At 37.2% G+C, this 21,157-nt stretch overlaps 1 protein-coding gene across 18 annotated transcripts in view; it reads right to left on the bottom strand.

Annotated features, from left to right (window-relative positions):
* The window catches only part of LOC135219782 (E3 ubiquitin-protein ligase lubel-like), a 238,943-nt gene that overhangs the window by 149,856 nt on the left and 67,930 nt on the right, over positions 1 to 21,157 (bottom strand). Inside the window, exon 1 of one of the 18 annotated variants that reach the window (XM_064256843.1) lies at positions 14,205 to 14,333. The exons of the other annotated variants lie outside the window; for them this stretch is intronic. The gene's annotated coding sequence lies outside the window, so the exon portion shown is untranslated. Of the gene's footprint in view, positions 1 to 14,204; positions 14,334 to 21,157 lie in introns of those variants that run through there. 18 annotated transcript variants of the gene reach the window in all.

Below are 21,157 nucleotides of genomic sequence, written 5' to 3'. Positions count from 1 at the left end.
AAAAGAGGTTCTGTAGTAGGTATGTATAAAAATCGCCCTTATTTTAATATTACTGAACAAATAGTACATATAAATTTTTCACTTTCTCACCCGTATTTTTATCACCATCGTAGATGGGTAAGTTTGCTATATATATATATAATACGAATAAGTTGATCTCGCTGATCCACGGCTTCACCCAAGACCGGCCCAACCAATGAGAATGCAACTCTAGGTCCGTGCCGCTATAAATACCGTTCCGCAAACTTTCTTGCTACAGTCTCTTCAACCGACTCGTCCGAAGATGACCTATGAGAAGGTCGAAACGTCACGTAATACCAGCTATACCAGCACCAACACCAGCCCTTAATCCAAAGACGACCCTGGCCCGAACTGAACTACGCTTACGGAATAATACCGGCACTGACGACGACCCCTGCTTGACCTGGACCTGATATCCTGTTCTAATAAAAGATTCCTTCAGCATTTACAATTTTTTGAAAATTCCCAATATGAATATTGGCCAGTTACTCAGAAACATCGCTGAGCCTGAGAAGCGAATTGTAAGGAAAATAGAAAAAACAATATATAAAATCAACTCGCTTAATTCTGCCATCCTATTTAACAGTATTTGCCTAAAAAGAGGGTCTTCTACCAAAATACATATTATTATTATTATTATTATTATTATTATTATTATTATTATTATTATTATCATTGTACTTACGAAGCAGACCCTCTCTCAAGCATACTTTAATAAAGTAATGGCTACTTCAGCAGCCTTGCACTTGTAGAGATTCTTCTCTATTTTTCGAATAACGGCTTTTTCCGTGCTACTTAGACAGGCTAGTAGAGTGCCTATGGAGGTCATGATCAAATGGCTGTATTCAACGAATTAATCTTGTATAGGCTTTTTTTTTTATTATTATTCGCTTTTCTGGCTCTGCCATGTCAGACAATAACTGGCCGAGGTTCATATTGGAAACAGTACAGCTGGGTAGCTAGGAATATTTTTATTCAGGAATAAAATATTCAGCGGGGAAATCGGTGATTCAGGCAGGGTTCCGTCACCTGGTGTTCAGTCTGGTGTGAATCCGTGGTCAGGTTCGGTTGGGGTTCTTTTCCTGGAATGCTGTTATTACTACTTCTTGTACCAAATACGTGTTTCGACCACCTCGCTGGTCATTTTCAGGACGAGTTTGTGAAGGAACTGGAAAAACGGGTCGAGTGTGGCGGTATCTATAGCAATCCTTCAAAGGGAAGGCTGAAATCTCATTGGCTGAGCAGGTCTCGGGGGGAGTGGCCCCCAGAACGAGCCAGCCAATCAGGAACGTCTGAATGGAAGGGATTCCAGTGATCATTCCCAGATGTACTATGCCACTCGCACAGGAGAAACCCAGTAACAACTGCAACGAGACAGCTCATGAGCTCATGAGAATTCAGCCCCCTGTGTAGGACTGCTATAAATACCGCCACAATCGACCCGTTTCTCCAGTTCCTCCGCAAACTCATCCTGAAGATGTCTAACGAGGTGATCGAAACATGTAAACAGAACCAAGAAGCAGTAATACTACTAATACCCGCATTCCAGACGAAATACAAGACGAAGAACCCCGTCCGAACCTGACCACAGATTCATACCAGACCCAACACAGGAAGACGGACCCCTGCCTGAATCATGGATTTCCCTGCTGAATATTTCATTCCTGAATAAAATTATTCCTGCTTCCCAGCTGGCTTTTCCAATAAGAACATCGGCCAGTTTTTGTCTGACATTCAGCTGCATATTCCAATGTCACTGAATTTCTTACTGATGACGGCAGTAAGGGAAAAGAGAGTAGTATAAAAAAAAAAGGCATCCTCAAGTGTACAGAAATTAGGCAAAAATCTTAATCTCGTGGTAATAATACAAACAATAATACTTCATGATCTGGAGTTAGTACAGTATACTAAAATAACCCCCTGAATTTAAAAATGAATTAGAAGCAACTATGACTTTATGTATATAAAAAAAAATCTCATAAAACGACAGCAATGCATTATACACTACACCACAGTATATATTATATATATATATATATGTATATATTATATATATATATATATATATATATATATATCATAATATATAATTGTGTGTCTGTGAATGAAAATTATCTTCGCTCAAAATTCCACAGCAATATAAGTATTATGGTATCTTCTTTCACCTGTGATGCCTCCCACAACATAACGGACATTATCCACAAAATAACGAGATTTCAAATCGACCACAAGCGAAAATAACAAAACGTCACTTTTGGCCGCCCAAGAGGCAACCGGTAAACTTGGCTGTCACGACAACCGAGGATAGACGGTGTAAACATCGACTCGTGGCCTCTGGTTGGTTAATAATAAGAGTGAATAATCCCCGATCCGACTTCTCTCATAAGACGCCATTCTGCTTCAACAACGGAAAACGTAGGCAATAAAATCAGGATTACTCTCAACACATAATCAAATACTTTTAACCCAAACTCATACACTTGAAAATACACACACACATGCCATACGACTTTTCCTTTATGAAGGAAGTGAGGACAGATTGCTACAACCTTTCGGTTTTTAAGCAAGTCTAAGGTTGAGGCTACTAGTTCCACGCCTTTCCCTTCACTTCAGCTTCAGCATCAGTGTTTATCCAATGAAACCTGGATGGATTTGGGAGGGGTGGGGTTTAAGTATGGCGACAATCATATACATGCTATACATACATACATACACTGATTTCGCATTGTATTGTTTTTTTCATACCATTAGTAGTTTTTGGTGGTGGACGGCTATTTGAGATAATATATATATATATATATATATATATATATATATATATATATATATATATATATATATATATATATATACACACATATATAATCTGTGTGAGAGAGAGAGAGAGAGAGAGAGAGAGAGAGAGAGAGAGAGAGAGAGAGAGAGAGAGATGGTGCCAGATTCGTAAAAGAAAAGATTTCGAAGGAGTAGCTGCGGGCGGAATGTTTACAGATACAAGCCAATAGGCTTCTATCAAAATGCTCGTTACAAGAAAATAAGAGTTCCGTGGCTAATAATAAAACGGAAAAAACAAAATACGCATAAAAACGAAATGCTATGACCTTTAAAGATCATTTCCTCTCTGAGCAAAACTTTCAAAAATAAAATATCTGGTTTTCTATGCTCGGTATGTCTTTTATTTACGTCGAAAGCTCATAAACACGTGGCATCAACAACTTTCTGGCAAGAAATTCATGAGTTTTTTTACTTCCTCTAATCCTCAAAGCAGAAGGGTAAACAATAACTACTCTACTATGTACTCAGTTTATTCGTTCCAAAACCGACAGTTGTTTCATCTGTTAACTTACGGTCTCCATCAGGGCTGGAGATTTTCCGGAGATCCACCCTATATTTGGGTGTGCAACCAAAAACTGGTTGAAAGGCAACAATCCAAAACGAAAATTTTCCACAAATTGCAAAAAGAAAATATGATCTTCACAGGTCAAGACGTTTCTCTATTAACTATAGATAATCCCAAAGTCTGCAGCCATTCTACTTCCAGCACAGATTGTACGAAGAGGCTATTATTATTATTATCATTATTATTATTACTGGTAATCTATTTCCACGATGACCAAAGGGGATCAGATTCCATAGGTGACATTGCTATCCATAACTGGGACGACCATTAGTGTCCAACGCAGTTCATACTAGGAGGCTTTCACACTTTCTGGAGTCATTAGTGTACGCATTGTACTCTGCATTTTGTAACTTCGATAACTAGTGAATGGGCTCTGTCAAAACTTCGTTCCCCTTCTGCTAGCCTCATACAGTATCATTTTTGCTTTTCTTGTGCACAGCAAGGAGAGCTGCTACGGTAAAAAGCATAATCATAAGATGAATGTGAGGAGAAAAGGTACGCATACGAGAAAAGATGAATTACCTAGAGTTGAGGTAGTCCGGTTGTTTCGGGAGAATGGGAGAGGTTATTGTGGGCTAAAACATATAATTGGCAAGGGCTGGAAAGGAAGAGGGGAAGGATACAACGAAAACTCTTTAATATCCAGGAAGTGTGTTAATGCAAGTCCAGTAATAAGAAAAATATGATACTGTAGTGAATTTAGTGATATATTATGATAAATGTTTTTATGATTAATTATTAAGAGTCAACTCGCTGTATTTCAGCCTTGAAGATGCAACAATGTAGTTGTGAAACGTCGGCATTAGTAATAAACCTTCAATTGTATCGAATGTCTTTCCCTGGACGCCTACAAGTATGATTTCGAGAGCTGCAGCTCCAATGTATGAGTGTGTGTATATATATATTATATATGATATATATATATATATATATATATATATATATATATATATATATATATATATGTGTGTGTGTGTGTGTGTGTGTGTGTGTATGTGTGTGTGTGTGTGTGTGTGTGTTGTGTGGGTGTGTAGGATGCAGATAAAGAATGAAAGGCCAGTGACCATTCTGTTTTTCTTCTGATCCCCTTTGGTCTTCGTGGAAATAGATTACCAGTAATAATAATAATAATAATAATAATAATAATAATAATAATAATAATAATACGTGCAAGTAGACCAGACGTGACGTTGATTGACAAATCAAGAAGAAAGTATCACTCATTGATGTCGCAATACCATGGGAGTTGAAGAGAAAGAGAGGGAAAAAATGGATAAGTATCAAGACCTGAAAATAGAAATAAGAAGGATATGGGATATGCCAGATCCCTGAAAAGGAATCTAGAAAAACTAGAGGCTGAAGTCGCTCCAAGACTCATGCAGAAGAAAATGATCCTAGAAACGATACACATAGTAAGAAAAGTGATGGACTCCTAAGGAGGCAGGATGCAACCCGGAACCCCACACTGTAAATACCACCCAGTCGGATTGGAGGACTGTGATAGACCAAAACAAAAAAATAATAAATAAAATAATAATAATAATAATAATAATAATAATAATAATAATAATAATAATAATAATAATAACAACAACAAACATGCAACATGGCTCCAGGAAGTCAAGGAAGAAGAAACAGGGAGAATAAGACAAAGATTCACAGAGATCCCGACAGACACAGTCAGACACCAACTAAAGAAAATGCCAAACTGGAAAGCCCCAGGTCCCGATGAAGTCCATGGATACTGGCTCAAAAACTTCAAGACCCTACACCCACGAATAGCAGAACAACTCCAGCATTGTATCTCAAATCACCATGCACCCAAATGGATGACCACAGGAAGAACATCCTTAGTACAAAAAGACAAGAGTAAGGGAAATATAGCCAGTAACTACAGGCCTATCACCTGCCTACCAATAATGTGGAAGTTACTAACAGGTATCATCAGTGAAAGGCTATACAACTACCTAGAGGAGACAAACACCATCCCCCACCAACAGAAAGGCTGCAGAAGGAAGTGTAGGGGCACAAAAGACCAGCTCCTGATAGACAAAATGGTAATGAAGAACTAGGAGAAGGAAAACCAACCTAAGCCTTCGACATGATACCACACACATCGCTAATAGAATGCCTGAAAATATATGGGGCAGAGGAAAACACCATCAGCTTCCTCAAAAATACAATGCGCAACTGGAATACAATACTTACAAGCTCTGGAATAAGACTAGCAGAGGTTAATATCAGGAGAGGGATCTTCCAGGGCGACTCACTGTCCCCACTACTCTTCGTAGTAGCATGATTCCCATGAACAAAAGTACTAACAGAAGATGGATGCCGGGTACCAACTCAAGAAAAGAGGCAACAAAATCAATCATCTGATGTTCATGGACGACATCAAGCTGTATGGTAAGAGCATCAAGGAAATAGATACCCTACTCCAGACTGTAAGGATTGTATCTGGGAACATCAGGATGGAGTTTGGAATAGAAAAATGCGCCCTTAGTCAACATACAAAAAGGCAAAGTAACGAGAACTGAAGGGATAAAGCTACCAGATGGGAGCAACATCAAACACATAGATGAGACAGGATACAAATACCTGGGAATAATGGAAGGAGGGGATATACCAACCCAAGAGATGAAGGACACGATCAGGAAAGAATATATGCAGAGACTCAAGGCGATACTCAAGTCAAACTCAATGCTGGAAATACGATAAAAGCCATAAACACATGGGCAGTGCCAGTAATCAGATACAGCGCAGGAATAGTGGAATGGACGAAGGCAGAACATCCGCAGCATAGATCAGAAAACCAGGAAACATATGACAATACACAAAGCACTACACCCAAGAGCAAATACGGACAGACTATACATAACACGAAAGGGAGGAGGGAGAGGACTACTACGTATAGAGGACTGCGTCAACATCGAGAACAGAGCACTGGGGCAATATCTGAAAACCAGTGAAGACGAGTGGCTATAGAGTGCATGGGAAGAAGGACTAATAAAAGTAGACGAAGACCCAGAAATATGCAGAGACAGGAGAATGACAGACAGAACAGAGGACTGGCACAACAAACCAATGCACGGACAATACATGAGACAGACTAAAGAACTAGCCAGCGATGACACATGGCAATGGCTACAGAGGGGAGAGCTAAAGAAGGAAACTGAAGGAATGATAACAGCGGCACAAGATCAGGCCCTAAGAACCAGATATGTTCAAAGAACGATAGACGGAAATAACATCTCTCCCATATGTAGGAAGTGCAATACGAAAAATGAAACCATAAACCACATAGCAAGCGAATGCCCGGTACTTGCACAGAACCAGTACAAAAAGAGGCATGATTCAGTGGCAAAAGCCCTCCACTGGAGCCTGTGCAAGAAACATCAGCTACCTTGCAGTAATAAGTGGTATGACCACCAACCTGAGGGAGTGATAGAAAACGATCAGGCAAAGATCCTGTGGGACTATGGTATCAGAACGGATAGGGTGATACGTGCAAACAGACCAGACGTGACGTTGATTGACAAAGTCAAGAAGAAAGTATCACTCACTGATGTCGCAATACCATGGGACACCAGAGTTGAAGAGAAAGAGAGGGAAAAAATGGATAAGTATCAAGATCTGAAAATAGAAATAAGAAGGATATGGGATATGCCAGTGGAAATCGTACCATAATCATAGGAGCACTAGGCACGATCCCAAGATCCCTGAAAAGGATACTAGAAAAACTAGATGCTGAAGTAGCTCCAGGACTCATGCAGAAGAGTGTGATCCTAGAAACGGCAAACATATTAAGAAAAGTGATGGACTACCTAAGGAGGCAGGATGCAACCCGGAACCCCACACTATAAATACCACCCAGTCGAATTGGAGGACTGTGATAGAGCACAATAAAAAATAATAATAATAATAATAATAATAATAATAATAATAATAATAATAATATGAGCAAAAGCTACGCGAGAGGCCTCAACCAAACCAATCTTCTTTCAACACTCATCATTTTCCGGGCAACAGGAGATTATGCTCTATACTTTTGTAAACGGCAGCTCAGCAAAACAATGATCAATCAAAATTCGAGAGCTCTGAAAGGTCAAAGGACAATATAAACTAGTCCTGGCAGATTTTGTACATGTTCTTCGGCCAGATTCTTAATTCTTTAAGGCCAAAAAAAGATATAAAAATCGGAATGTTGTTCCTGTCAATCTTACTCGTACCACCAAGGTAACACTATACAACGGCTTATGTGACCACAATTAATCAGGATTTCTCATACTTTATCCATGTGCCTGTCTCTAAGATATAATATAACAAACGAAAGAGTAAAAATTCTCTCTCTCTTCTCTCTCTCGTCTCTCTCCTCTCTCTCTCTCTCTCTCTCTCTCTCTCTCTCTCTCTCTCACTTGGAATGAGGGCAAAGGCTAAAAATACTTAGGAATGAGCTAAGACTCCAAGAACTTGAAATTCCACGTATGCACAGTAGCCACTCGGAAGGAACACTTTGAAAACACAATCTTATCACGGTAGTGTAATTTATAATTACAAAATGGCGCAGAAATATCTTTTGCAGACAAGGCTTCATCTAGAAGACGAACATTAGCGGAAAAATATTTACAGAGACTGTGGACAGTCTAATGCTTGGAAAAAAATTAAACAAGACATAAATCATGAAACCACATGCTTCATCAAGGTTGAAACTTACTTCTACCAGATCTAGCCGAAGGGAGGCAAACAAACACCACCACTTCAAAAAAAAAAAAGTAAAAAAAAAAAAAAAAAAAAAAAAAAAGCTCAGCGGTTCTATTCATGTAGACAAAGGTCCATGTAAAATATTTCCGTTCTGTTATAATTTTTGCGCAGTCCTCCTACAAAATAACAATCATAAAAACAACGCGAGTTGAAATAAGGCACTAGAGCAAACGAGTCGGTCTTTTGTTTTTTCTCTCCCTTTGAGTTTTTGTCTCATTTAACTTGTCTGTGTTTAAGAAGCAGGTTAGTCGTCTTAAGGATGGATTCCTGATGATCCACTGACACTTCTTTTACTTTGACCAACACTGATTTGGGAATGCAAACCCGTTCAATTTCATTGCTATAAACATTTTTCAAAAAATCAACAATGCAGAACCGGAACAGAATCAACCTCCAACACATAGCTGACCAGAAAAGAGAAAGATCTTACAAACTGAAGCAGACCGAAAGCTAACGATAATACTTAAAATCAATCTGCAAAATTCACAGAAATTCGTCTAAATTCAACGTAGTTATCACCCACTTGTGTTCTGACGCAACCCCATCGGGTGCCATTTGCCAAGCGGAAGTCATTCCGCTAGGCACATTTCCAAAGTCTCGTATATTTTGACAGAAAATTATAAAAATGAGAGAGAGAGAGAGAGAGAGAGAGAGAGAGAGAGGAGAGAGTTATGGATAACATGTTTTTTAAACCAGTGTAAATTTTCCCCATAATTACAAAGGAGAAGACGAATGGATATCTCAAAATTCCACGATGAAAAAAAAAGTAGTAGAAGTCAAAATGTGGTAAGACTGATTTTAAAAATATAATTAGAAACATATTCCTGGATCAGATCCTGTCACATAATCACAAGGTAATAGTCGTTACATACATACAGACTAGACCAAATCAAAAGGTCAAATTCGTGTTACCAATGCTTAAGACAACAGCCTACATTACATGAATATAAAGCAGAAATAGAAATACTTAGCATAATCTCTACTTAAAAAGAATGTGCAAGGGAGATATATAACCATACATTGTATAGGAATCCACCACGCAATATACTACGTCAGTCAACAACATATATAAGGACATTCCACAAGCCATGCCATTTTCTGAAGATTTTTTGGCAATTGGGGAATTGGCAGACGAGTTGTTGGTGTACATATACCACTGGTTGGTACACTGTGGCAATGACGCAAGAAGCCCCCAAATTGGTCACCTGCTGTGATGGGGTGAAAAAGCTGGTCTCTGGGAACTCGCTCTGTAGACTGCTGGGGTGATGGGGAAGGTGATCACTCTTTTTCAGGAAAATCTATAACATCCAAACGGCAATACAAGGGGCTTTGGCTTCTCTGAGAAAACGGAAGCGAGGACTTGAGAAAACTACTGCATCACTTACGTACACATTCATACGTGCCCTGCTGCGCAAACACACATACACATACCGACGTGTATGTGTGTATTTATATACACTTATATAATATATACGAGTTCATGTAATTTATGTATATATGTATATATATATGTGTCATATCACATTACCGTGATTCATATACATACATCGAGCTACAAAATGTCCTTTAATATCTAATTCACTCTACTCGGAATTAATATATTTTTATATATGCTTAACCGATGGGGAATTTTATTAGGCGATAATAGAATTGTTGGTGGGTTCGCGACCGGGCGCCGACAATGCTATTATACGCCTAATAAAAAATTTCCCATGGGTTAAGCATATATGAAAATACAATAATTCCGAGGAAGAGTGAATTAGATATTAAAGGACATTTGTAGCTCGATGTATATATATATATATATATATATATATATATATATATATATATATATATATATATATATATAAGTCATACACTTTTCCGTGATTCATATACATATATCGAGCTACAATGTCCTTTAATATCTAATTCGCTCTAACCTCGGTTTAATAATATTTTCATATATGCTTAACCGAAGGGGAATTTTTACTCGATAATAGACTTGCCTGGATCGGGACGCGAACCCAGGATCCTTTCAAGTCCAGGAACGTCAGTGAAGCTTTTACCTACTACACTACCGCGTCCGATCCAGGCAAGTCTATTATCGAGAAAAAATTCCCCTTCGGTTAAGCATATATGAATATTAATTAATTCGGAGTAGAGCGAATTAGATATCAAAGGACATTGTAGCTCGATATATATATATATATATATATATATATATATATATATAATATATATATATATATATATACGTATATTACTCATTATTGACACAACTACCAAATTACGCTGAATCAAATATAATTTCAACTCTGTGATATCATTACGTGGCATATTGTCTTCGCGCAAAACAAGAAACTAGATAGTGAAGTGCACTTCTATGACTGTTGATCCCCTATGGACGAAATTTCAGATAAGTGAAATCGTGGGTCCTACTACCGTAGGTACATTCTTCTGAATGTGTCAAAGATCATCACAACGCTACGAGACGATATGACTAAATGTTTACCTATTTTCGCTTACTAGGGTAGTAAGCCTACGAGCTACTTTGTTATTGTTGTTGGGGGGAAAGAAAGGTCTATGGAAGGACCTAAAAAGGTCTGAAAGGAGGTTTCACTTAGAGTTAATGATACAGGAATTTACGATAGGATATTTATGATTTATTTATTAGAATGAAGATGTACATAATAAATTACGTGCACATCAAGCAGTACAGGAAACTTATTTGTAAATAAAATATTTCATATTTTTTTTAATTTTAGTTGGTGAAACAATGGTCTATCTGTCCGTAGATTTTAGCACGTTTTAATTTATTTGATGTACTAAATTTAGAGGTCATATTCCTGTTCGATTATTTTGAGTAGTACTAATTACGATTATTAATTAAGAAGACCACTTCACGTTAGGTTAGGAATATAAAGTTTCCAACTTATGTATCAGCGGAATATCTTACGCGCACTCCGAGTAAGCTGGAGGTCGGATCATACCTTGTTTATATGTCTATATCAAAGTGCATGGAGTTTGCAGCCTCATATCAAACAATAAACAAAGGGAATAAAATCCAAAGTCTGTGCGTGTATGTGTTGCACTGACTAGAAGAACTACATGACAGCTGATTTCCTCGAGGTTCGCTAGCGAAAGCCTGGTGTCAAGGTATGAATGAGACAACGGTGATATGTAGTAGGTGCAATAACAGGAAAATTAATGACTGTGGCTCAGGTAGTGGAAAGACAGAGGTAGGGAAAGGGTAGCAATTGTAGTTTAAGGGGGACTCAGGGCCGGGGTTAAATGCAGATGAGCTAGTTCTAGGATTGTGTGGATAAGATTGAGTATGGCCGACGAAAACAATGCAATAAGTAGAGTAAATATGGTTTAGGAATCTTTTCGAGTCTGAATCTGCGCCTTGCTGAGTTTGGAGAATATGAAAGATGAGAAGTGTACTGAGAATGAGCTTAATTGCTCGAAAGTGATTTCCAGAAAGGAGTATTAACAAGTACTCTTGGAAAAGAAAAAGTTGAAAGTAAAAGTGTTTGCTACATATTGTTAGTGGAACGTGGATGGGAAGTATAATGACTGATGCATTGGTGAGATGAGAAGTAGCTGGATCATTTTTTGACTGAGTTAAAAGTTCAGATAGATACAAAGTGCTTCATCTGTTTTTAAGGCCTCGAGTTTGATAAGTAGCGGAAAGGATTAATCTGCTCTATGGATATAGATGGAGGGGTGGAAGGAGTAAATTAGGTGTTTGTTAATTACCATGATACGATACAAGGGACACCAGGGAGCGTTTGTGAGAACAGATGGTTTGGAAGAAGGAATAATAACAAAAACTGGTTTCATTGGGAAATAAAATGTTTAATAAAAATAAAATAAAAACTTTGGCAGCAATTACACAGCAATAAGCTCTCAAGTGCAGGTATGCAAGAGTAAGAACAGAGTAGCTAGGAGTGAATTAAGAATGGTAGGGCGACTGACTGGCTGACCAGGGTTTCTGTGGTATATCTGGATGAGGGGGAGGTTATGAAGGACTGGCTATGAGGAATCCCTTTTTCTACTATACAATGCCAATGCACGAAATATAGATGAATATGAGAGTTGTAAAGCCCAATATTACTTAGTATACCAAGGAGGGTGAACGATAGAAATTCAGCAGAGAAAATAAGACAGATGACACTGGGACTGATAGCGGAAGAATAACGTAGTTTTAGACAAGGTAGAGGGTGTGTGGAAAAAAAGTGTTTTTTATGAAAAAAAATATGAGAGAAGTTTCAAATGGTAAAAAATTGCATTTGACATACAAAGGATTGGAAAACACTTAAGACAGAATCGATAGAGAAACAATGAGTTGATATGTCTCATCGATAGCTATAGATGGAGTGACAGTGATAACTCAAAGAAAGGATTTCTACATAGAAATAGATGCAGTGTTGGGCTAAAAATGAATAATAAATGAAATATCGACTGTCTGATGTTTGATGATGATACAGCACTGGTTGTGGACAATGAAGCGAGAGTGCAGATATCAACAAAAGATCGAAATTATTTGCAAGAGAAGAATGGCAACGCTGTGTGAGCATGATTCAGGATACGAGATTACATGGAAGCCAAGAAGACGGAGCACTGAATGTTAATACAGAGGGTGAAAGAATAGAAGAGGTTGACCGAGAGATGAGAGATGTGAGTCACAGGACGGGTGAAGCAAAAAGGCGGCAAGGTAGATGCAAGAGGTTGGGCGCAGACTTCTAGTAGCTATGGAAGCCAAATCCAGAATATATGAAGGGACTGGTAGAACGCAAATGAAAGGAAAAAGGTTGACACCGTTGAGAGAAAGGAGAGAGATGTGGGGCGCATTGATTGAAGTGGTAAAATTGTTAGCGTTAGTGACTGGTATGATTGGAGTGTTTTGAGTCGTGCTACATTTTGAGTAATGAAAGCAAAAGCAAAGAATTAAAAATCTCCCGGACACTGCGAATATAGTTTCAGCAATATAAAGTCAAAGACCAGCTAAAGGGAAGTGAACTCTTGATTAAAGAAAGAGTCTTGTGTGTTTGCCAGCATAACCTTATATGTAGGGACTTCTAAAAAGGCATGAGATAGTCCTATCAGGCCAACAATAGTTCGGTTGACTATGCAACACACACTGTCGAAATAGCGAAACATCTTGTTGATATCCCCAATTCACTGATGAGGACCATTTCAGATCCTAATATAAAGAATAAGAGAGGTTCAATATAAAAAGCGAATAATGAACATATTCCCAGTAAGCCAGGGTTATAGGTTTTCACGTAGTAAAATTAGCCATCAAAATACCGATTGGAAGTTTTCTTAAGATTTTTAATTGGAACCTTCAATAGTAAACCGTGAGATATACCATTCTTCAAGAAAACTTTCATAAAACTTATTACAATTTGCGTAAAAAAAATGTAAATATGAATTTCAAGGGAAATGTGTCTCAAAATTCGGGCAAGGCCATCGGTCGCAAAACCCCAGTCACCTGTACCTAATAAGTAACGTAAGCAGGGAATTTCATGAGAAGAATATTACTCAAAGTTATTCCATGAAATGCAAAAATTCCCATTTACTAACGACATGATGTGTTTAAGTCCGGGTAACGAAAATGTACGCATACTCTTTTGATCGATTGAATGAACTGAGGCCACTGACATAATTCACTATGAACTTGGAACGTGATGTTAGTCTTCCAATTCTGGAATGCCATATTCACAGAATTAAAAATGAGTCTGAATTTTATGTATTCAGAAAGCCCGCCAATGTTCTGCAAATGTTCATCTCTATTCAAGTCACAACCATAAAAAATCAGTATTCATAACTATGATTTAAATAAGAGACACCAAGTTCTCTGCAAACTATCTCACGAGTAACCATTTAGAGAATATATCTATTTTTTATTACTTCCGTATTTCCACGACATCCTTCAACCAAACCAAAAATATGAAGAAAGAGTTCAGAATATATCTTCCTGCCTGCAGAGAGAGAGAGAGGAGAGAGAGAGAGAGAGAGAGAGACTGTATACCTCTCCAAAATCAACCGCTGTTCGCATCCGCGGACCAGAAATACACACCGAGGCCTGTGTACGACACTTAGGTGTGTCCAGGCCCTTACATATGGAGCCTTGAATATGTTGATGAAGAACTGGATGATACTAGGAACGTAAGAAAAAATTAAAATATTGTATTAGACCATGAAATGAAAACAACAAAAAAAGATTTATGGTGATAACAACTCAAAAGTATAACATAAAAAAAAACACAACTAGGACTGCCAAACTGCACAACTTAAAGGATATTTCCTATCTGCTTGGAACTTTAATGTTAATGTGACATTTAATGATAATACAATGAAAAGGCGCTGATAAGGAACGCGCCTGACAAATACCAGAGGACGCGCATATCTAATCTCATGTATGTCTTAAAAAGAAATTCTATGTAGAAAAAGAGAACTAAACAGCATGAAATATATATATAAGACATGTTAAAAATAAAAGTTCAGTTATTGTTCAATTTGATGTAATAATCCTGCTCTTAACTGGACAGGGGCAGTAAAAAAAATCGATCACTTTTAAAAAACTTCATAAAAAAGAAAAGAACCTAATCAGTCTATTTCAATAAGATAAAGTTTTGATAAAATTATACCTGTAAGCCTAGGATGTATAATCCTGATCCATTTCTAATAAAAATGTGTTGATTTTAAAGACTATAGTTAAGCTTAGTCCAAAGACAATAAAACGATGCACCGGTTATTTTCCATAAGAAACCATCTTGTTTTGCAAATAAGATTAATGAATAGCATCTCCCTCACTCTCAAAACGGCTGCTCTCCCTTCGCAGTTGCACTCTTCAGTTTTCATCTGTTTGCATGTTCGTTTGTCCTATGCTTCCATCCTAACACAGATATGACGTCTATTTACTGTCTTCACCGAAGAAATCAGTCAGTACTTTGCCTTCGGTCCCACTTCTCTAGTGATATACATATGTATAAAGAAATAATGTTTATAAAATATATATATATATATATATATATCTATATATATATATATATATATTATATATACACACACACACACACACAACAAAAGATGCCCGCTTGAATAAAATACAGTATTCTTTTATTGAGGAAAAGTCGATTCCCTTGGAGGAGTGGCTTTGAAGAAGAAAACCCACATTTCCTGTCACTTTCTACACCTGACTCTGGAATCAGGGATGAAACCCAAATAAAAACTGTGTCAACCATGCCTGCTTAAACTTTAGCAATTTATCCTGCAACCTGCACACAAGGACACATACACACAAAAATATATATAAATTGCGAGCGCACCCAGAGAGAGAGAGAGAGAGAGAGAGACGAGAGAGAGAGAGAGAGAGAGAGAGAGAGAGAGAGATATGTGTATGTGTGTGTTGTGGGACCGCAAACAAAAACGATAGGGAAATCGAAATCATTGGAAAATGAATATATTTTTCACTATACTCATACACCCACCTGTAATTGATTTGATTGTATAAAGTCGTGATATATGGATGCCTAACAGTTTCTAGTTTCCAAACATGTTCGAAAAGACTATGAATTCCATAGATAACTTTCTTTGAGAGAAATCCGAGTGGAAGGAGATTCAGCTTCAGCTTTTTACCGAAAGATTTATAACTCGATGGCGGGAAAGCCCTAAAAAAAGGCGATAAATGATTGATAATTCAACGAAAAGTATTTATCAACACCTATTTATGCTTGGCAGCTGACAAGCTTTCTTCTAATAATATTACAAACACACTTATAACCATAATGCTATATCAATAAAGATATTTGTCAAATGTACATACAAATATCTGTAAATACAGAGTTCAATGATAAATTGGTGTTGAAATAGGATATTATCTCGCAGTATATATATATATATATATATATATATATATATATATATATATATATATATATATTTGAAACATAATTCATATACACTTAGTTTCTGTAGAACTTTTCTTGAGAATTTTATGGAAATCAGAGTTGCCATAAATATTTATCGAGTAGACCGAAGCCTTTCCATTTAGAAGAAACGAAAAAAATAAAAGCAAAAGATTCCTTTTACAAGAAGTGCACAGCTAAATCATCAATGGAAAAGCCCTATGATTATTTGGCGATGCCTCAATCCACTTAATGAGTGAAATTATGCTGGACAAAAATATAACAAACTTCAATTATTTACTTCTTACCTCTCACAAATGAAAATAAGTTTTTTCCCACATTTATAGTCAATATTTGACGAAAACATTAAACTATTACAACATTACACCGCTGATCCCACTTTACAATAATCTGATCTACTTTCTTTGACAATTCAAAAAACAACTCTGAAAAAATTAACAAGACTCACGAACTATCTTTCACGATCAAATCTGAGTAAAAATTACTTTTACTCGAAGCCTTCAACAAATGATAAAAAAATAAAACTAAATTAGTTCTCTCTCTCTCTCTCTCTCTCTCTCTCTCTCTCTCTCTCTCTCTCTCTCTCTCTCTCTCTCTCTCTCTACACCCTTGAACCTGGCTCGCGACCAAGCAGTGCACAGCCACTTCCTTGACACAATTTACACCCAAGAGAAAAAAAGATGAAAAATAAGAAACACCGAAAACAAATGGAAGACTTTCCACCACGAATGTTAGACACTATAAATACCAATTACAATAAATCATCAAGAGTGAAAATTCGTACTGAATAAAACAAATCTAAAATCCATAGTGGATGAGAGAGAGAGAGAGAGAGAGAGAGAGAGAGAGAGAGAGAGAGAGAGAGAGGATGTTAGTTATTTTAGAGGATTTTGGCAAATGCTTGAGATCTACCTGACCGGGATACAAGAAGACTTCCTTCCTTCAACTTTTCTTTGTGCTCAGTGATTTAGAAGATTCTTGCTTTGCAAAGCCTCCAACATTTTACAAAATGCACCAGCGATAACGCTGGGTCCATTCTTCAATCACATAACGATCCAGGAGAAAAATAATGACTTCGACTTACAATTTTCCTTACTATTGAAAACTTTGAGTCAACCAGATGACATTCATTTTGGGAAGATCGTTTTCTATACAACAATCTCGCTCCTAAATATACTACCACAGTTAACCTGACAATGACAGCTTAAAATCAAGAACGATTTTAATCGGGTTCAAGTGAAACTTAATTCAATATTATTATTAACTCATTCAGCAAATATAATTCAATCCAAACTGGAAAGGACGCTATGATGAAAAAAAAAAACCTTACAGCAGAGCAAAATAAAAAAAAATCTATATTAGATTACATTAAACTACAAGCCAAACAGTTTAATGCAATGAAGAAGTTACTCTAATTATTTCACATAAGACACCAAACCTAATTCAAGCATAAGTACATCACGTAAATTATCCTAATCCTAATTCCAATGACAACTGTTAAACAGCCTAATATAGCCATTCGCAGTCCACAAACTAGTACATATCGTGGTTTTGATTCATGACACTCAAATGTTATTATTATTACCCTGCAACAATATATTACACTGATCATGTTAAATGAAACACACACACACAGACACACACATACACACACACACACACACATATATATATATATATATATGCATATGTGTGTGTGTTAAAATAATTTCACATGAAAACAATGTAGAAGTTGCGAACAAATTTGTATAGACTGAGATCCCAAAGACTGACTCACGGCTTCAATGGGTAAGGAACAGTTCGACAGACAAGCACTGCATAAGAAGAGAGCTGGACGAAGCTCAGGCTACGAAATCGGGGGGACGTGACATTACAGAAAACCTAGACCAGATAGGAAAAGACAGAAGAAATTGGTGATAATTAATTCACGTTTAATCTATCAAGGAGGAAACTAGACACAAAACTATCGGTGATTATAACAACTATGATAATACAGATCCTACGTAAGTAACAAATTAAAAAAAGTATATTCATGGCTGCAAGGTCTGCCGGTACCAATTTCTCTTGGACATCTCAAGGACTGGCGTATAATTTCCATAATTACATCATCTAATATGAAATTTCCTAGGGACAAAGCGAGAGAAAACAGATTTTTCTAAGGATGAATCTCGATATGGAAAGAATCCTCGCACATGTTTGGCACTGTCATGTAGCAAATAGTTGGCCATCAACTTCCACCGGGTATAGTGCCAAACGGCATCCTCCCTCTGCCCTTTCGGCACCACATTATCAAACTTACATATTTTGGATTTTACGTAGCACACAAGCTCGTCTTCTTTGAATCCAATCCATTTTGACAAGGGACTTGCCATAAGAGAGAGAGAGAGAGAGAGAGAGAGAGAGAGAAGAGAGAGAGAGAGAATGTCAATCATTACCAAAGCTAATGGGGAATTTTTACGAAGAGCACCCGTCCTCACATGCCTATGCATTAGTGCTAAAATAAACGCAGGTCCTTGATTACATTTGGTATCAGTGACAACCAATGTTTACCCTTCACTGCAGTGATGCCAACCCAACAAGACAGCCTTGAAGACTGGGAATAACACGTGATATACTTCACACACGTGGCTCTATCAATTGGAAAAGACGATTTCTTGTTAAGACCTTCTTATGTAGATGCTAATTTGGCCTTTTCATGTAATAAAACTGCTAACTGATCCCAGTCAACTACTCTACTCAGAGACACAGTAGTTAGTCTGGATACAATTGGCACCTATGTAGTATATACCGGCCGGCCATCACCCCCAACTTGACGTTTTGTTCGCCACTTGAGAGACAAAAATGAAATTTCTTATATTTTGCTTCGCCTCCCTCGTCCCCCTCTCAGTCTCACTAGTCTGTTATATTCTTATGTCAACAACAAAAATTGTTTTTTATAAAATAATTCGCCACTGATGACAAAGCTGAGAAACTGAGTATCCTTATCGCAACACCAAATAAAGTAAGAGATTTCAATTCGATTTCACGTCAAATCTAGTTAGCCATATCATTCAACAATCCTCGCGAAGTTTTGGTTAGCAGTATATCTAGCCGAGAGGAAAATGTATGAGGTACATGCAAAGAAAATGACATTTTGTTTGACAAAAATAACTTCCAGAGAGGAAACTTAACTGCAATACGTAAAACTAAAACAAGCACCGAAAATTCACAAGACCAGGAAGTTTTATCGAGTAAGGCTAAATTGTCTTCAAGTGGGGAATATTACTTCAGGCTCAGGAAACTATCTCACAAGCGTCAAGAACTTTACTCGAGTGCCGGAGCATGACCTCAAGCACGTCACAGAGGACACATAGCGCATAAGAAATAAAAAACTTCTCCAGTAGACCGATGTATGAGGAAATCTTGGGTATACAGGAAACTTCCTTGGGCTTCAGACACTGTCCTAAGAAGGAAAAAACCCAAAGATAGAAACACTGAGCTGAGATAGCTGCAGTCTGAGTAATGAGCGAGAGAAACACGTCCAAAAAATCAAAAAGACATCATGTGAAAAAGGATTCAGCATTAGATAAGCATCAATGGCGGATGAACTTAAAGTTTTACTGGTCCCCTGCACTTCACTATTCATCATTGCAACAGGTGATAAGGAAGCTGTGCCAACTTTAAGCCAGAGTTCAGGTCTTGGTTCAGGATCCGGGTGGCAACAAAGTATGCAAATGTGGTTTTAGAGAGCATTTCATGTATGCACAACTTAGCCACTTAGCGTTATCAGAATTACCTTAAAAGTACGAGACAATTTTTTCGCTGTGAAAGAGTAAACAAACTAGTTTTTAGCTAAGGAGTTACGCGCAAATTAGCAGTGTACACTTCTAAACTATGTTTCTAAATTATGTTGATTGAGGGAAAATAAAACCATCTAAATGATGCTCATAAAGGGAACATGAAACCATCTAAACGATGCTCATAAAAGGAAAATAGAACCATCTAAATGATGCACATAGAGGGAAAATAGAACCATCTAAATGATGCACATAGAGGGAAAATAGAACCATCTAAATGATGCTGATAGAGGGAAAATAGAACCATCTAAATGATGCTAGAGGAAAATAGAACCATCTAAATGATGCACATAGAGGGAAAATAGAACCATCTAAATGATGCTGATAGAGGGAAAATAGAACCATCTAAATGATGCACATAGAGGGAAAATAGAACCATCTAAATGATGCTGATAGAGGGAAAATAGAACCATCAAAAGGTATGCACAATTGAAGGGAAAATAGAAACCATCTAAATGAATGCACATGAAGGGAAAAATAGAAAACATCTAAATGATGCTGATAGAGGAAAATAGAACCATCTAAAAGATGCTGATAGAGGGAAAATAGAACCATCTAAATGATGCTGATAGAGGGAAAATAGAACCATCTAAATGATACACATACACAAAAAATATAACCATCTAAATGATGCTCATATAGGGAAAATAGAACCATCTAAATGATGCTGATATAGGGAAAATAGAACCATCTAAATGATGCTGATAGGAAAATAGAACCATCTAAATGATGCTGATATAGGGAAAATAGAACCATCTATGTGCCGATAGAGGAAAAATAGAAACCCATCTCAAATGATGCCGACAGAGGGAAAATACCGACCATCTAAATGAAATGGGCCACAAATAGAGGGAAAATAGAACCATGTATTTAAATTCTAATGCTGATAGAGGGAAATATAAGAACATCCTAAATGATGCTGATATTAGGAAAATAGAACCATCTAAATGATGCTGATAGAGGGAAAATAGAACCATCTAAATGATGCTGATAGAGGGAAAATAGAATATCCTAAATGAGTGGATAGAGGGAAAAATAAGAACCATCTAAATGATGCTGATATAGATAAGAAAACCATCTAAATGATGCTGAGAATAAGGACAAATAAAGACCATCCTAAATGATGCTGATAGAGGGAAGAATAGAACCATCTAAATGATGTTCAGAGGAAAATAAACCATCTAAATGATGCTGATAAAGGGAAAAGGGAAAATATA

The sequence above is a fragment of the Macrobrachium nipponense genome, chromosome 1, assembly GCF_015104395.2.
Source record: "Macrobrachium nipponense isolate FS-2020 chromosome 1, ASM1510439v2, whole genome shotgun sequence".
Taxonomy (NCBI): Eukaryota; Metazoa; Arthropoda; class Malacostraca; order Decapoda; family Palaemonidae; genus Macrobrachium; species Macrobrachium nipponense.
Note: the sequence above shows the minus strand (reverse complement) of the source record. Positions and strands in the feature narration are given on the sequence as shown.